Raw genomic sequence first — 17,612 nt, forward strand, 5'->3', positions numbered from 1 at the left:
TGACAGGACACCCCGAACATTTGATTTAGCGGGTCTTTACTAGACCCACTAAATCAAACTCCAGAAGATTGAATGCCGCAACCTGTGAGACTCCACCATGACCCTTGGGAAATTGTTCCAATGGCTAATTACTCTCATTGTTAAAAATGTCTTTTTTTACAAGCTGTATGTGTCTAGCGTTAGTTTCCAGCCATGGTATCATGTGGTATCTTTCTCTGCTAGACTGAAGAGCCATTATTAAAAATTTGTTTCCCATATGGAGACACAAGTCACCTGTAACCTTCTTTTTGTTAGATCCAAGCTTAGTCTATGCAGCTTATTACTATCATGCAAGTTTTCTTGACCTTGAATTATTCTTGTGTCTCTTCTCAGACTCATCTCCAAATTACCAACATCCTTCTTGAATTGTGGGCACTAGAAATGGCCACAGTGTGTCAGCCATGGCCACGCCCCTGCCAAATAGTGTCTGGATCTTGATGCCTCCCGAATGAGGAAAAGCAGAGGAGATTTGGGATGTGCACATGACGAACTGGGGATTTATTCACCTTATTATATTGCATGTGAGTTCTATTATCCTATAGTAACCCTGTGTGTGCCTCAGTTTCCCTAGGTACTACACAATGCATAGATGGTGATGGGGATTTGGGGTGTGACTTTCACTGAGGGAGGCTATCCCATCTGCCTGCAGATAGATGGCTGATGCCCTTTATAACTTGAGCCAGGAGGGGGTGAAAACCAGGGGACACCTTTTGCTCAGAAAGCCAGACAGAGGAGGAAGAGGAGAGGTCCAGGGAGCTGGGAGTGGAGCAGTCTGGGCTGGTTTGGGGCACAGGGAAAGGTCCAGACCCTAACTTTGGGCTCTCCTCTCCCAGAGTTGGATTTTACTGAATGTTCCTGTTTTTGGTGCTGACAAGTCTATTCAACGCTGCGTCCCTGTTGACTCATAAACCCTCATACTCTACCTGCAGGCTGAGAGGCAGAAAGAGCAGACAGACATGGTAGCAGCACCAGGCACATAGGCATGGGCAGTATGAGCTTGAGGAAGAGCGAGGAAAGAAAGCTCTTGGACTGAAGGTGGCTAGAAAGAGGCTTTGAGCCGTGTCTCCTGTTGTGTTCAGGCCCAAACAGAGCCTGCACCCCCTCTTACACCGCAACCTCCTGTGTCAGCCTAGTGAAAGTGAACGAGTGTGCAGCACAGCAAGTGACCGTGAGAGGGGGATGGAGTGAGTGAGGGGCAGGGCCTCAGAAGCAGTGGGGCTGGGGTGGAGCCTCGGGTTCCGGGCACTGGGTTTTGGGTAACTAAAAAATTTCCAACCCTTGTCCTGTTCACACTGCATTGTGGTATCCCCTGGAGACCAGGCCCCCCATGTACAAACATAACAAAGATGGCCGCCGCCTCGAGAACCACATACTCTATGGCTGCGGAGCGTAGAGCAACAGTCAGATTGGTGCGCGCAGAGAGCACAACAGCTGCCTTCTCCCGCTCCCGCATCAGAGCAAGTCATGAGCGGAGTTCCCATTGCTCATGTAAGTGGAGGGGACCATCCGATTTCCCTTAATGTGAAAACACTTGTACCATTTGTGTCGATGTAATTTAACAATTCCCCAGGAATGTCTGTTGACTGTAAGTCATTCTGAGCAGGCACTAGTAAATAGCAGCCATTCATCGTTGTGTTAGGCATCGGTAATTAAAAATTATGAGGTAATTTCAACCCAAAATGGAAAAATTCTAAGCAAAATTAAATAATTCTCTGGGATCCCTAGTAAATGACACCACTGTTTTATTTATCAGTGACTACAAATTACCAAGCAATCTCCGATTACTCTCCCTCCCTTTGTGTCTATATAGTACCCTTTAATTTGTTTAATTGCTAATTTTAATGAGTAGGGTTTTATAGCATGTTAGTGTTGTTTTTTAGCAGTGAGTTTTATTACAACGTGCAGAGCCTAAAGCACCTCAGTGCAGGAGCAATTTGGCAGTTAACGTTATTTATTTAGATAGAATCCTCCAGCCTATCGAGCCATTTGGCTGAACCTGTACTCCCAATGACCGTGTGGTGGAAATACTCCATGCAGAATCTCAGGGCAGTTGGGCAGGCAGGAAGGAGACGTGGTTCTACTAGGGACTCTGGGATCTTGGGTGCGTCTCTTTCCTCTCCCACCCGTCTGTGTATTTCTCCACACAATTTGCCAGCTCTTCCAAACGAGGGCTGGCTCTCACTAGGAGGTACCACATCTCTCTCTGTGGGCGCTGGTCTAGGCTGAGCTCTCCCTGTGCTACCGTGGTATCAATTATAAGTCCGTGTCTTGCAGCCTAAGCAGACAGCATCACTTTGAAAGAGGAAGAGTCAGGCCCGAGCGCGGGAAGCCAGCACTTGGTGCCGGTGGAGCAGCACCGCAAGGAACCCATGCAATAGTACCGTGTTGCTAGCACTGACCGTGATCGGCACCTTCTCACCAGTCCTGCTGCCTGTCTTCACGTTCCTCCAGCTTAACGGCGCCTTTCAGGTCCTGGGTTCTTATTTCCTACCAACCCCAGGTGTGCTTGGAACTTCACCAGAACACCAAGAAGTTGGGTTCCTGTCCCCTATCCCCAAGACGGACGTGGGTGATTTATGTGGCAGTGCCCGGTAAGCAGACGACCAGCTCAACAGTTTAAAGGTGGTTACTGCCCTTTAAAAGGACACACGTGGTGCTTGGGAAGTGGCAAAGAAGGCATATTTACTAGCAGATCCTATGCCAAACCTCTCCGAAGGTGGAGCCTCGAGGGCGTGGCTTTAATCCGCCTTTACACCTCTGGGATTCTCGGCTGGCCCCAGGGCACTGCAAGTCCCGGGAGCTGCTCTGGCTTACAGTGGCTTCCCCGGAGCTGCAGGCCAGAGCACTTTGCTTGTTCGCAGTCACTTCTCGGGCATTCTGGGGCAGGGGCTGCACAGAGCGGAGTTACCCAAGGGGCCATTTTGGGCCCTTTAATGTGCCCCGGGGGGGGGGGGGGAGTGAGGTACTGAGACTCAGCTATGGAAGCTTTGGGGTTGTTTTGAATGAGGTGAGGACTCTGCCAGAGCTTAACTGAGACCAGGGCGTCTGCTCGCATCTGCACCGAGAGGGGCTTTCACCTCCCTGCTCCGTGAATGTGATGATGCATTTTGTGCATTCAACCAAAAATCATGCTGGCTTTTCTTTGCTGCCGTGTTGCATTACAAGCCACTGTCTGTGCTAATTTGCCATGCACCATCACTCCAGGGGCACTGCTGCTTTCTACTTTTCTCCCAGTAAGTGACACACGAGCCTCTGCCCACTAGGCAAAGGTGAGGGAGTCTCCCTGGAGAATTTCTTGAGCTCTTCTTGTGAATAACGAGGAGGGGAGGGAAAGGGGCTCGTCTGGACACTGCTACTTCCTTCCATGGAAAAGATCTGCAAATGCAAGCACCACTTTGCTGGGGCGCGATCATTTCCTGGGGTCTGACAGGGCATTAGAGCAGGTCCTTTTATTGTCTCTGTTTAGCTGTTTCCCGGCGGGATGCAAGAGATGAGCTATCGGGAAGATGTGTTGTGGATTTGCAAAAAGCCCGTATCTGGCTGTTCTGCACTTGAAGGACTATATAGGGCCCCACTCCTCCCATTCCCACATGTTACTTCTTCTATAGAAGGTGGCGCATGTAAAATCTCCTGATAAAGTCCATTTACCAGGCAAATGCCCGCAGACTCTGACAGCTTCCACTTCGTGATCTGACCAAATCAGACACCAGATGGAACAAGGAAATCATTTGTTTTCATGAAGAAGCTTTAATGAGAACTTCTCCCTTCCCCTTAAGTCTGAGGAAATAACCAGTTGTCAAGTTTAATCCTTTGCTGGCATCAGGCCTGTCTCCTTCCAGTGAAACTGCTGTGTCTCGGGTACCTTTCCAGGCTGTAAACAGCTTGCCCCTCGGCACAGGAAACTCCACGTGTGCATGGTCCTGATCTGACAGTGCTGCTAATGGGATAGAAAGGACAAGAGACCACAAAGGACCTGATGCATGTAGGTGGATGTGTCCCCAGTGAGCTGAGGAAAGGTCAGAAAGGAAAACTGCCTGGCTTTGTTGATGGAAAAAGATATGTGTATTTTTTTTTAAGCAGCAAAAGGAAGAGGATGGGTGTTGTATTGTCAGCCCCCGAGGGCTCAGAAAGCATGAATCCAGCCTCCCAATGTCTGGGGATTTAAAAAAAAAAATCTGGGTCCTTATTTGTCTTCGTTGCTCCAAACTTTTCTCTGCCACAAGGATGGCTAGACATGTCCCCTTCCTTTTAATCAAAGCAGCGATGCTCACTCGCATCCATGAGTGTAACCGTAGGAAAAATGCCAGGAGCAGTGAGAAAACTGGCAATGCTACTGGGGATCCAAGCCCTAGGTGAGGGGGGGACTCGTCACCCTGGGAAGCCAGTCCTTGCTCTTCTGGGAGAGAGAGCATGCAGAGGAACCGCATTACCGGCCAGGCATCCCACTGCCCCTGGGAGACTGCTCTGGAATTGGAGGAGGGAGGGTCAATTATTTCCAAGATCTCGGTTTGCCCCTCTTTCCCCCTGACCTTGCCACCTCTCCTACCCGCCACCCCTCCCCTCCCCCGACTTTGCAGGCTATGATATTCTCCCATATAATGTTTTATATGCTGATGCAACTTTACCCTCCCTGCCCCCCCCCCCCCCATCTTTCTGCAATGTTGCCCCTGCATGCTGGGTTTATTCAGAGTTCATGATGCTGGTTAAAAACAGCAGATGCTTGTTTAGCAGGGGCAGGGGGACCACAACTCCTTATTCACACAGCCTGAGCGCTGGGTTCCTATGGAGTTTATATGGCCAGCACCTGCCCTCTGCCGGGGAGATCCAGAAGTGCATGGCTTATTCCAAAATTCCTGGCACGGAATAACGGAGAGAAACCATATCTGGTCCCCTGGTGGCCCCTCCTTGCTGGCCAGAGCTGGAATGTTCCCTATAGGCTGTTCCTTCAGGCCTTCCCGAGCCTAGTTTTAAACGTCCTAGCAATCGGCCCTCCCCCCACCGCCCGCTTTCATTCAGAGAGACAGACTATTCCTCAGCCTAATACGTCCCGCTCGCAGGCATGTGTTTGTAATGCTTGGCATTCATTTTCTTTTGCTTAATTTCATCCCATTTAGAGCTGGTAAAACTATTCACTGTGAACAATTTATCCAGCAGGCATAGCTGGTGTTTTCTGTTACTGAGCTGTCAGGGAAAAGCTCCCCCATCCCATTTTGAATGAACCTTTTCCCATTGTTCAGTGCACACTCTTTTACGGCCCTATTTTAGCTCGGGGTTGTTTGAGCATGGTTGGTAGCAAGCGATCGGTCAACTCGTTGATATTCCGAATTGTCTAGTAAAGCGTTGGGGTGGATCCTATGGCATTGTTTCTGCTTCCTGACTGAATAGCCGCATCTTCGTAAATGTCTTCTGCTTCCTCATGGAACAAACTTACTTCAATCGCGACACAACGGTTGGGTTCTTGATTGACTCAATCTGTGTCACGGGCTCCAAGTTATCCCTTCACAAAGAAAATGTCACTTGGACGCATGTCCACAAACCAGCGCAAACAGGTGGAATCCAAACCCGGCTACTAATTTTGTGTGTTCTCCTCTGTGTTTACATAGTGTCAAACCAGCTCTTGGAAAGCCTTCCCTCTCCCCAGGTACCATACTAAATAATCTCCTGTCCCTCTCAAGGCGCATAAACACCTCGGATATTTGCAGACTGTTATCATGGCTTTCTCCCAACACATACTTAGTTGTTGCCTAGTCAAGCTTGACAGATTCAGCTCTTTTAATCTTTTCTTAGAAATCAATGCCTCCGGCCCTGTTAGCTGTTGTCTCTCCCTCTTCTGCCTTCAGTTTCCTCCAATTTGTTGATATATTCTTAATGCCAGGTTGCCCAGATACCATCCCATCAGCAGAGCCTTCCAGAACGGATGATTCCCTTCCTGCGTGACAATCAGACGCTTCTGCATTGGTAGCCCAAAATTACACTGGCTTCTCTTTTTTGCTGCCGTGCTGCGTATTTGCTCTGACTGGATTCCAGGGCTTACAAACTGAAGCCCTTTTTATGCTTTGCCTAATTATGACAAACATTCTGGAACACTCACAATCTCTCACTTACGGATGGCTTTGCCAAAACCTTCCTGTTCCGAGGAGTTTTGCATAGGAAGTGTGCAAAGGGAAGGGGGGGGAAGGGTTGGACATGGCGGGTTTCTCACCGGTTTTAATTAGAATTGTTCCTGTCTTGCAAGAGGGATTGGAGGTTTATTATTTATGGATACGAGTCGGCTCAGAAAAATTCCAAGCACCATCTGTTTGAGAGAGAACAGGAAGAATTTCAATATGCTTTAGACCTTGAAGAGTAATGTTTGTATAACAGGCTCATAAAATCAATTTCTAATAGTTACAGGTACCCCCTTAGGAATTTAAATAGTCTGTTAACACAGTTCGTCCATCTGCCAAGCAAGTACATTAAGTGCATAGTATTGTGTGTGTATACATACATACATGAGCTTGTGTGTCCCCTCCCCCCAGCACACAGTACAGCACACATGTGCCTATGTGATGTGTAGACACACGCACGGTTCATGCACTTTCTCAAGTTATGTATATAAAATAATCAGTGGGGCCAACAGCCACCTCAGGCCCCCAGGCAAGCTGTGGGGAGGGACTGGCTCTATGCCCTGGAAGGGGCGGGCTTTGGGCAGATAGGGCGGGGCAGAGCACCATCAGCTCTTAGCTCTGCCGGACAGCGGACCCTCCCGCTCCTGCCCTCAGAGCCATGCGGAGTGGCACTCCGGCGGCGATTCAAAGAGGCCTAGGGGCTCTGGACCCCAGGACAACTGTCTCCTTTGCTCCCCCTCGTTGGCGGGCCTGGAAATAATCTCTTAGTCAAATCAGAACAGAAACATCATGGGTCAAAGCTGAGGGCCCCGAGCTGTTCTCTAGTGCCCTCACTAACCTGCCCTGAAATACTGAGCGGCATGGCCAGTGTACTTAGAGGGACACCATGGGAACCGCTCATCCCACCCATGGTCCGCGCCCCATTTCAGACCCGGGTCCTCCCTCTGCCAGACCTGCCCTCTTCTAAATGGCCTCCTAGCCACGCAGCCCAGCTGTCTGACTTGCAACCACAGGCAGTCCCTGCCTCCACTATTCCTCCTTCCCCCCCGCACCTCTGCTGCAGGCCCTGCTGCGTGGAAGGAAGGGGGTACAGTCACCGGACAAAGGGGTTTACCTGGCAGGTGGGAAACAGACCCGTGTAGAACTCGCGAGAGTCCTTAACCAGTTTGTCCGTGGCTGCAGACCTTCCCTCGTCCCCAGCACAACCCCGCCCCCCGAAAACGTAGCCCCTCCCCAGGGGCTGTAACTAGGAAGAAAGGGAAAAATGCGGCCTGAGTATCAGTCTCCCAAATATGAGTCCTGTGCTTGTTTCCCAGGGCAGAGTGTGATCTTCTGCCCGTGCGCAAACGTCTGTCTCCACGGAAGAAGATTCTCCCCGGCGCCTGAAAGGGGTTGGTTGACGTGCCACTCACATGGGCCACAATTATTCCCCCCACATCTGTGGGAAGTCCAGAGGTGGAGATGGATGTGCGTGTGGGAAGTAAGGAGAACCTGACCCACAGCTGGGCTTGGCCTTTTCAGTCCAGGGGGCTGTACTTTGTTAGTGCTTCTCTGAGCCTCGCTAGGAAATCGTGGGAGCGCCTGTCACTGTTCTGGGGGTTTGAGGTCATGTGTTTGCCAGTCCTAGTCCCTGGGGCGGCAGAGTGCCGGGTCCCTTTTCTGGAGCCCATGGAACTGGATCGTGTCGTGGTGGGAGAGCGAGACAGGCTGAGGTCAGAGATTTTGGGGTTAGTCTCGTAGGATCGAGCCACTTCCTGGGGGAGGAAACTTCTTCCCTGGCTACTTTGCAGCGGGCCGGCGCTGCTGAGGGTTGTGCGTGTCCCAGTCCGGCTGGCCTTGTTGGTGACCGCAAGATCAGGGCTGTACCTGGGACTGAGGCTCTGGTGCTCTCGCACATGGTCTCCCCCAAATCCTAGGGGCTTGCAGGGCTTCAAGGCCACTCAGTTTCCTTGGTTTGTAAGAGCCCCCAAGGGGCACACCAGCCATATGCGTCTTAGCTCCCCTCAAGACTGTCCCTAGAGGGGACTGGGGCACACCCTCTCCAGCACCCCAGATGCGAGGCCCAGGGCAATCCCTCCCCGCTGCAGACCCCACTCTGCCTCTACTCTGCCCCGCCTTTCTTGTCTCTGCTCCGCCCCCTTCCCAAAGCTCCCTCTCCGAAGCAAAGCGAGCCGGCTGGGGCGTTCTGCTTGCTGCTGCCACGGTGAGGCAGGGCACAGTGGGCTGGGAGAGGGCGGCGGGATAGAGAGGGGTAAGTTATCAGATTGCTCTGGTTCCTGCCGCCATGGTGAGTGCCGGAGGAGGGGCCGACCCTGGCTGTCAGGCCCCCTGATAATCTCACGGGTCCCATCATAGCACAGTCCCTATGGATGGGACAGCTTGGGCCTCCCCTACGCCAGGGAAGTCATACCGTGGAATCAGTTAGACAGGATTCCCCGACTCCAGGGAACTCCCCAGCTGCAGGCAGCTTGAAGTGCCCCTCATGCTCTTTGAGCGAGGCTGAGTCTGTAGGGAGACTGTGTGTGATGTGGGTAACAATCCCTTGGTGCTAGCATTTGTCCTGGCAGACCATCTGCCCGCCCAGCTCCTCCACATAGCTCCCTCAGCGCCAGTGGGTACGATCCAGAGAGAGTATCCACGTGTCCGCCCGGAGAGTGTGTGTTCTGCATAAGCCATCCTGGGACATTGGATTGTTTGCTCCTTTTCATCCCCCTGGGAACAGGCGGCTTCATTAAGTATGTTCCAGGAGAGCCTATCGGGGTAGCGACCTCTGTCGGTTGAGCACGGCAGGTGTGTGACTTGTGGCAGAAAGAGGCCCTGGGAAATGAGCCCTTTATATTTTCTTGGGCCTGTTTATCCTGTTCATTCTCGAGCTGCGTCCTGATTTCGCTGGTTGTAAGGCAGGGTTGTTCACTGGTTGTCCCTGGCTCAGGGCTCCTTCGCTACGTGTGCAGACATACAGAAACCTGTCCCCTCTTCCTGCCCTCCCGTTTTGCTTTGTTCCTTTTCACGTGTTTCTGCCTTTTTCATTTCCGGAGTCCTGATTTTAGCTGTTCCTCTTTGCCAAATATTGATCCCTAATTTCTGATATTAGAAACTTCTGCTCGTTACGTTGTAAATATTATCCTGCCCTCCAGGAGGTGGCTTCTGTTTCAAGGGAGGAGAAGCGCTGTGTTTCCAGGAGATGTTAATTTCCCGGCCGGAATCACGGCTGTGTTGTGGCACGAAGGGAGAGATACTGAGGGGTTTGCTTTCCAGCTCTCCTCGTTCCTCTATAATTATTTGTGCTGTTCTCCTTTCTGGCTGTGTTTCCCGGTAATTGCAGATGGTCTCACTCCAGACATTTATTCTTTCTGCGAATCAACATGTTGTTTTTTGTTCTCGTGCCCCGATTTGTGGCTAAAATCTGGGAATGAGGCTTCAGGGTCTCTGAGAATATTTCCCCGTTGGGCTCCAGGAGTCCTCAGGGCACTGCCTTTACAAGCTGGGATTTGTGTTCCCGTCGCCAGGGATGGCGCTCGGCGGGTTTCACGTCAGGGTTTATTGCCGTGTTTTGCGCTTTATTTGGTTGTTGGCTGTGTCTGGCGAAAGGGCAGGAGACTGGAGATTTACATGACGGAGGGACTGTTAGGGTTGTGGACAAAACCCGCCCCCCCTTCATGCAGAGGCTGTGGTGCGTATTGGATAGCGTCTCGGCAGGCCTGCTAGGCCCAATGTCAGATGGTAACAGCTAGCTGGAGGCCATTACACACAGGGGTTGGAGCAGAGGCCTGGCAAAGACGAGCAGGGGTCTGAAGCAGCTCTGGCAAGCAATGGCACTAAGGCACTTCTGGATCTATTTGCAGCTTCTGGGTTTGCTGACGGTGGGGGCTGGCTGCACACCCAGAGCTCTATTGTAGTAGTTCAAATGTACAACAGAGCCAGGACGCTGCACGCACACAGAGGAGGGGGCTCTTTGCCCTAGAAAACGCTGGTGTAGGACAGAACAAAGGAAGTGCTCCGACGGAGCCCCGCCTGTGCGGTGCACGTCCCCACGCCAGATGGGGATGCCCTTAATTTCTTCCTTGTGGAAGTTCCTACCTTGTTTTATCGTGAGTGAGACTTCCAGCCCCCTGAAGAGTGCAAGGCGCTGTACGGCACAAAAAGCAAGATGAAGGCCATGCTGTGAGGCACTAACCATCAAACTTGCCTGGGTTCAAATCCTGGCTCTGTGGCAAGAGAAACAAGTGAGCCACACAGCTTTGCTTGGCCCTTGTCTCTGGCACCCCTCCTGCCCCCAGGTATTTACGGGCTGCTTCTCCTCCCACCCCACCCCCTCGACCATTCCTGAAGTGAAGGACTGTAATCAGTGTTTGTGCTAATCTTTTCCATCCCTGTGTGGCTTCTTTCCATCCATGTGTGGAATCAATTTTTTATGTGCCCTGAGGCATGTGTGAAGGTGCACCACCAGTAGAAAAAAATCCAAGCTGGGGGTGCTCGGCTAATCAGCTGGAATCTCTCCTGAGCGGCCGCCCAAGCATGCCGCTTACAGGGAATATTGCCTGTAACCTCTGCTCCCACATGTGCAGCTCTGAGCGCCTCCCCCTCCCGTCCCCACTGGTCCCTCTTCAACAGCTTCTTCTGCACTCCTTGGGTAATCTGAAAGACTGAGCAGCCCCCTACCCCCCTCCTGCCTAACACACAGCAAAAGGCTGCTAGCCGCTGCCTTGCCCCGTGTGCCCTCCACACCCCCAAGCTAGCATGGATCCAGGTAAAGCGACGGCCAGTTGGACCTTGGCATGGAGATGTAGAGCAAACACACGCGGTGTCGCTTGGGGATTTCCAGTCCCTTGTTTTGACATTAGCCCAGCGCTGTGTCTCCGCGCAGGAACATCTGTTTCTTTTTCTTGCCATGTCTGAAGACAGCAGGCCGCGAGGAGAGGAGACGGCCATTTCTGACACAGGGCTGTGCTCTTGTTGCTCTCTCGGCAGACATCCCCCCGGCAATGCTGTCGCAAACACACGGATCCATTTCGAGGGAGGCAGCGGAGCTGGCAGGAAACCACCTCCCTCCTCCCTCACCCCTCCCCAGCGGCGCTCGTCTCCTTGGGTTTCACTTCAAAGCTCTCTTGCAGCTGCCCGGCCTTTGGAAACACGATGGTGACTGTGACACATGGGGAGCCGTGGTGGCTATGATGCAGGGCCTGGAATACTTTGGCTTTTTCTTTTTACTCCTCTTAAATGCAGATCACAGCACATCTCCCCCTGCCGACTCACCCGAAGCCTGGGTGGAAGGTGAGCTGTGCATGGGCCCACCTCTCTGGATTTGAGCATTCTCAGTTGTTCGGTGACAACTATTAGGTAGCATTTGCTCTACGGACAATTCTGAAGGAGCCGAACAATGGGAAACCCCCTCCCAGCCCAGGAACGGGAAAAATGGGAAATCTGCAGGCAGGATACCTGAGAGAGAAATGCAGGCGCAGGGTGACACTCACTGGGAAGATGGAGAGCAAGCTGAGCAAATCTGGGTTTTGTGGATACCTGTGTTCCCTGTAAGCTGAGCGCTTGGGCAGCTGTCCAGGAGAGATTTGAATGCCACCCAGCTGATGAGCGGAGCGCCCACAGCCGGTAGCGTGTGTTTCTATTGGTGGTGCACCTCTGAACACTTTGGTGCACACGACAAAATGTATTCTGCGCACAGATGGAACAAATGAGAGGGAACATTGGTGGGTACTCCTGCAATGCCCAGAGTCAGCTGTTGGGGATAGTAGACACCTGGCACAGGCTCTCCACTTGCCCTGTCCTGCTCACGGCACCGCGGGGTGCATGTCGTCTGCCATGGCCTGTGATACAGCAGCTTCCGAGCTGCTCAGCAATGCCCAGCAGGCATCAAAGGATCAGCCTGGGATCAGCACAGCAGACTGTGCCTCCTTTTTGATAACTACATGCACTTTCCTCTGATGCCAGCAGCAAGGCGGGCACGAACTGTTCAGGTGCCTTGAGCCACGGCCGTTGCATGTGCCTGAAGGATCCGCCTCACGCAGGGGTGATCCTTGGTGGGCCATTAACTCAGCTTTTGTACAGAAAGCACCTGGGTGGCAAAGCACAAAGAGGGCACAAGCCACCAGAGGATCATTAGTAAGCAAGGGCTGCTCTGTTCTCTTGAATGTACATCCCCAGCTAAACATCCTGTAGTGATTTGGAGGCAAGAAAGTTTAGAACAGGCCCGCTATGCTCGTGTATCCTCGTGTCTTCTGCCCCCTGTTTTAATTGGGTCCAGTGAAACATGCAAATCCTGGGGGCCACCAATGGCTTCCAGCCCTTCTGTCCAGCTGTTCTCGATTGTTGTGTGTCCTCGTTCGCTTTCGCCGCCCCGATCACATGCATTGTTTTCCTTAGCGGCGTGCACGCTGCTTCCAAGAAGGAGGCGCCCGCTGTTTGTGCACATAGAATCTCCCTTTTAAATCCAGGATCCTGGAGAGTTGCCAAGACGTGGTTGGTGTTGTCAAATATTTTGGCAACTCTTGTCTCTAATTTAGTCTCAAACATCTTCACTAGGGAAACGGCATCAGCTGAGCAGCAAGTTGACTCCCTGGATGGCTGCTAAGTGAGCTGCTTCCCAGACGTTTGCAGGGGAGTTTGAGCCAGAACGATTTGGCTCCCGTGGGCTGAGTTAGCGCTAATATCAGGCACGCGCTGCGGGAAAAGGGGCAAACACTTTCACGAGAAATGGCCAAAGACAAACAAAAATGGAGAACCGTTGTTGCTGCCTGTGATGGGGCACCGACGCCCTGCACTCTGAGTCGCCCGGCGCTGGCCATGTATGCAGCGCAGGGATCTGGGTATACAGCATGCGCGGGCTGTTCACATGCTGCAAGACATCTCCGTGGCCTCAACACTGCGGGGACCGTGAACTGTGGCAGGACCATAGTTGTGCTGGAGGAAAAAGGGGCGAGGATGGATGGACAGCACGGGGTGACGTCAGAGGGGATGGAGGGTGGGTGGTTTGAAAAGAGTGGGCCCGGGAGGGAAGAAAGGGGGCAAGGTAGACATTGGGAGGCTGGGGAGGGAGTCTTACTCGCGGTAGAAATTCCCCTGACGAAAGGTCCGGGTGGGCAGACTGTCGCCGAGAGAGAAAGAGAGATTGGGGAGAGGAAGGAGCCCAGGGCGGGGCCTGTAATTGAAGCCCGTGGGCTGACGTGTTTCGGCGGGGAGTGCCGCCAGCTGGACAGGACCTTAGTTGGTCCCTGTCCTTAGGGTCTTGGGTTGGGGTCAATGAGTGAGGGTGGGTCTGGACCCCCCTCTCCCTGCTGCCGAAGGCAGGAACACACTACCAACCGGGCATCTCGAGCATAGATGCATGAAGGGCGACGAGAGTCGGTAGAGCACGTCAAACAAGGCGTGAGTCAGACTCGTGGACTCACAAATCAAGATTAAAGAAAGAGGGGGGCTGAGAGACAATAAACACACCTGATAACACTGCCCTACATGCCAGCGGGCATAATAGGTATTAACTTAACTTTCACGAGGGCATCATTCTGGTCCTGAGGGAGGGGTGTCCTCCCTTTGCCCCTGCCTGTCCCCTTCACTCTAGCCCTTGGGTGTCTTTGAAAGGAAAAGGCATCACAGACCTTTTATTACATCCCAAAGAAAATATCCCTTGGGGCGAATCTCAAGAACTGTCACCTTGATAATCTGTTTCGACAGAAGCCACCTCCCTCTCCTATTCTAGTCAATGTCTCGCTCAGCTCTTTGTTGCTCAGTGGTCCTCACACGTGTGATATGAACAGCATGGCCCCATTGGCAGTCGGAAGAACCTGAAAATTTGCCTGAAAGCCTCTTCTTGGGCCCAAAGCCCAAGGTTAGGCAGATCTGTGGATAGCTTGCAAGCAGCCTTATATATGTTCTCGTGAGAGCTGCTTTAAGAATCAGGTATGTGATCAAAATTGATTTTTTTCCTGATGTTTAGTTAACTCACAGTCCTAGACCAGTGCCTGCCTGGGTGAATGGTTGTTTGCTCACAGGTCAGGCTAAGGCCTTTTCTCCACTAACCGCCACTGTCAATCTAATCTACGTGACTTCAGCGATGCAAATAGTATAGCTGAAGTCAACGTACTTGCCGTGGTATCTTGTGTGTGGTAAAGTCAGCGGTAAAGCTGCTTTCCCATCAATGCTGGCTACTCTTCTCATCCCAGTGGAGGACTGGCATCGACGGGAGAGCACTCGGAGATTGATTTATCATGTCTAAGTAGACGAGATAAATCTGGCTGGTGGATCAATCGCTGCAGCATCGATCCCAGGCATAGTGGAGACCAGCCCTAAGCCTGCTAGAAAAATGAGAGTCTGTGGATGGTAAAAGACTGAAAGGAGCTAATTAATAGCCACCAAAATAAGAGTGGATGCTGTAATGAGTAATCAATCAGTGACTCCAACAGTAGGTGGTGCTGTACCTTTAAGTTACTACCAAACTGGTGCTCTTTCTGTGTGAATGACGGCTGGTCCTGTGGCGGGTGGGGGCAGGTTCTTGAGCTATTTAGTAGCTTGGACAACCTCTTAATAGTGTGTATGTGTCTCATGCACACCAGCTTTCTCATTCATAATTGCCCAGCCCCACCATCCCTCCTAACCCATAACTTACCTACAGCAATTGTTCTCATAGAACAGTCATCTCAGGATAGTACGCTACCTAGACGGCCCTACCAAATTCACCATCCATTGTGGTCAATTTCATGACCATAGGATTTTAAAAAACTATACATTTCATGAATTCAGCTATTTGAATCTGAAATCTCAGTGTTGTGATTGTAAGGTCCTGACCCAAACAAGAGTTGTAGCGGCGTCACAAGGCTATAGCAAGGAGAGGTTGCAGTTCTGCTACCCTTAATTCTGCACTGCTGCAGGTGGTGGTGCTGCCTTCAGAGCTGGGCAGCTGGAGAGCAGCAGCTGCTGGCAGGGAGCCTAGCTCTGAAGACAGAGCCACTGCCAGCAGCAGTGCAGAAGGAAGAATGGCAGGGTATGGTATTGCCACCTGTACTTCTGTGCTGCAGATGGCTGGGCACTGCCTTCAGATCTCAGCACCCGGCCAGCAGCTGCCACTCTCCAGCTGCTGAGCTCTGAAGGCAGCACAGAAGTAAGGGTGTCAGTACTCCCCTGACATAACCTTGCAACCCTCTGGAATTCCCCTTTGCATCAGGACACCCGATGTGAGACACCCTGATGTCCCTCGTGAAAATCTCTATTGTATAGGGTAAAAGCACACACAAACCAGATTTCACAATCCATAATGTGTTTTTCATGGCGGTGAATTTGGTAGGGCCCTAGTTACATATTTTTAGCTTCTTTAAATGTGGTTGGAAACAGAGGGGCAGCCAACTCTCCAGAGACCACTGCTGGCTCACAAGCCACACTGCGGTGAAGTAAGATGAAGTTTTTGATGGGGGTTTCCAAGCTGCCTACATGGAGCTGCAGCACCTGGCTCTTAGAGAAAATGGCTGGTCATGCATATATGAGCAAGTGTAACCCTTCTGCTGGGTGGAGCCAGCAGCAGCCAAGGCCAGGTTCAATATGTAGGGGTTCCCTCTCCATCCAACACAGAACGGGGCTCGAGACTCCACCCACTAACCTGGGAAATTCACACAACACCCCTGGGCACCTCTGAGAAGCAATGCTTCCCCAAGCACAGAGTCTGAGCATAGAAAAGAAACTTTTCATAAAAGGGAGGGAAGTAACTTGGCATTCACTTGGGAAAGCACCACAGAGTTCATAAACCAAAACGATGAGTAAAAGTCCCACCCCAAGTAGGCTGGGCTTTGTCCTTTTCCTCTCCGGTTCTTAAGTCGAGCAATATAAATGCTCAATCCTTCTCTGTACCCCACGCACAGTCGCTGCCCTTGGTCAGGGCAGACCCGGAGCTCAGAGGTGCATCTGCAGGGTTTCACCTCCCATGTTGGGTGGGGGAACATCTTACTCACTTTGCTGGTCACTCACCTTCCGCCAGCTCACTGCTGGAGACTCCCTTATAGAGCCTATCTTATCTCTACTCTTGAGCCACAGGGAGAAACAGGGTGAACCAATCTCTTAGCCAATGCCTTGAGGGCATGTAGCCTGCTAATTGAGAGACCTGCTCTCACCTCTGAACCTCCCAGAACTCTGGCAGAAGAGCCCTTCTCCATCCGAGGATCTTGTCTCCTTTGAAATAGGTTAAACACCGTCTGTCTTTGCTGCATTCCCACAATAATTGCAAGCCTTGCTGATCATATTTCTCAATTCCTGCATTTAGTATTAACATAATTGGTGACCCCACACCAGCTAAATGGATTACAATGAGAAAAACACCACTCCATCAGCTGAATGTTTAACAAATCTTAGCAAAGCAGGAGCAAGCTGTATTTGCATAGACACATCCAGGCTCTCTCCCTCCTTCCAATTAGCTGTAAGGCTTGCATCCAACCAGATCCTACTTATACAAGAATTTGGGAAGCTTTAGCAAACCCTGAACTCTGACTCACCATGAGTAAGGAGGCAAAGTACAGGGCAGTCTTTGCACCTGGGAGTACTGGGACCCATAATCAGGGTCTGTCTCCCAGGAATGCTGGCAAAAAACTGATCTGAAATCTGGCCCCAGGAGTACAATCTAGGCCAGGCTTCTACAGCCAAATACCCTTATCGCAGGACTGGAATCCATTCCCACTGATTCTCGTGTTTACGGCAACATCTCATATATAAAGTGATAGCTGAAGATTTCAACCAGGAAAATGGTGAATCTGAATCTATCATCTGCTACAGCAGATATAACCTTCCCTTTGAAAAGGAATTCAAAGTCCAGAGAGCCAGCAGAATTTCCTGAAAGCCTGGTTTCTAGCAGTCATCAGAAAGAAATGGTGTTGGAGTTTTTAAAATGTATTGTATCTATTTATCTTCTCTGAAAGGGGCTCTATCATAATGCTGCACTGGCATTTTATTTGTTGAGTTTTAATTATTCCAGAGCCGAAGTGGTCATTTTGCTAGTCTAAATGCTCTTTTCTAATTGTCAGCGGTGCACATTCAACCTGGGATCTGAAAGTCAAGCTGGATTATTTCTTCTCTAGCTGCAATGCCAGTAAAAAGGTTCGTTAGGCCAAATTATGCACATAGTGCCAGCTTGTGCAACCTTGCTGTATGGCTGTAACTGATTGGCATTTAGTAAGCAGTTTTGTTTCGATAGCATTAAAGAGTAGAATCCAGCTTTTTCTCTCCCTGAGGTTTATTGGCTTTATGAAGATAATGGCAATAAAAAGTAGAAAAAACTGATTTTTCTCACTAAAATCCACAACTATAGTAAGATAGATGCTCTGTTCAGTATATAGGTACCATATGTGCACAATCACATCTCAGAACAGAGGTGCGCTTTAAGAGAGAAAGGGAACTGATTTTACATCAAGCCTTATACACCTGCCTAGCAGCAATTGGAGGTTCATTTTTTTTTTTAAGAAATCAACCCAGAAGTGG

Source organism: Pelodiscus sinensis, chromosome 10 (genome assembly GCF_049634645.1).
Source record: "Pelodiscus sinensis isolate JC-2024 chromosome 10, ASM4963464v1, whole genome shotgun sequence".
Taxonomy (NCBI): Eukaryota; Metazoa; Chordata; order Testudines; family Trionychidae; genus Pelodiscus; species Pelodiscus sinensis.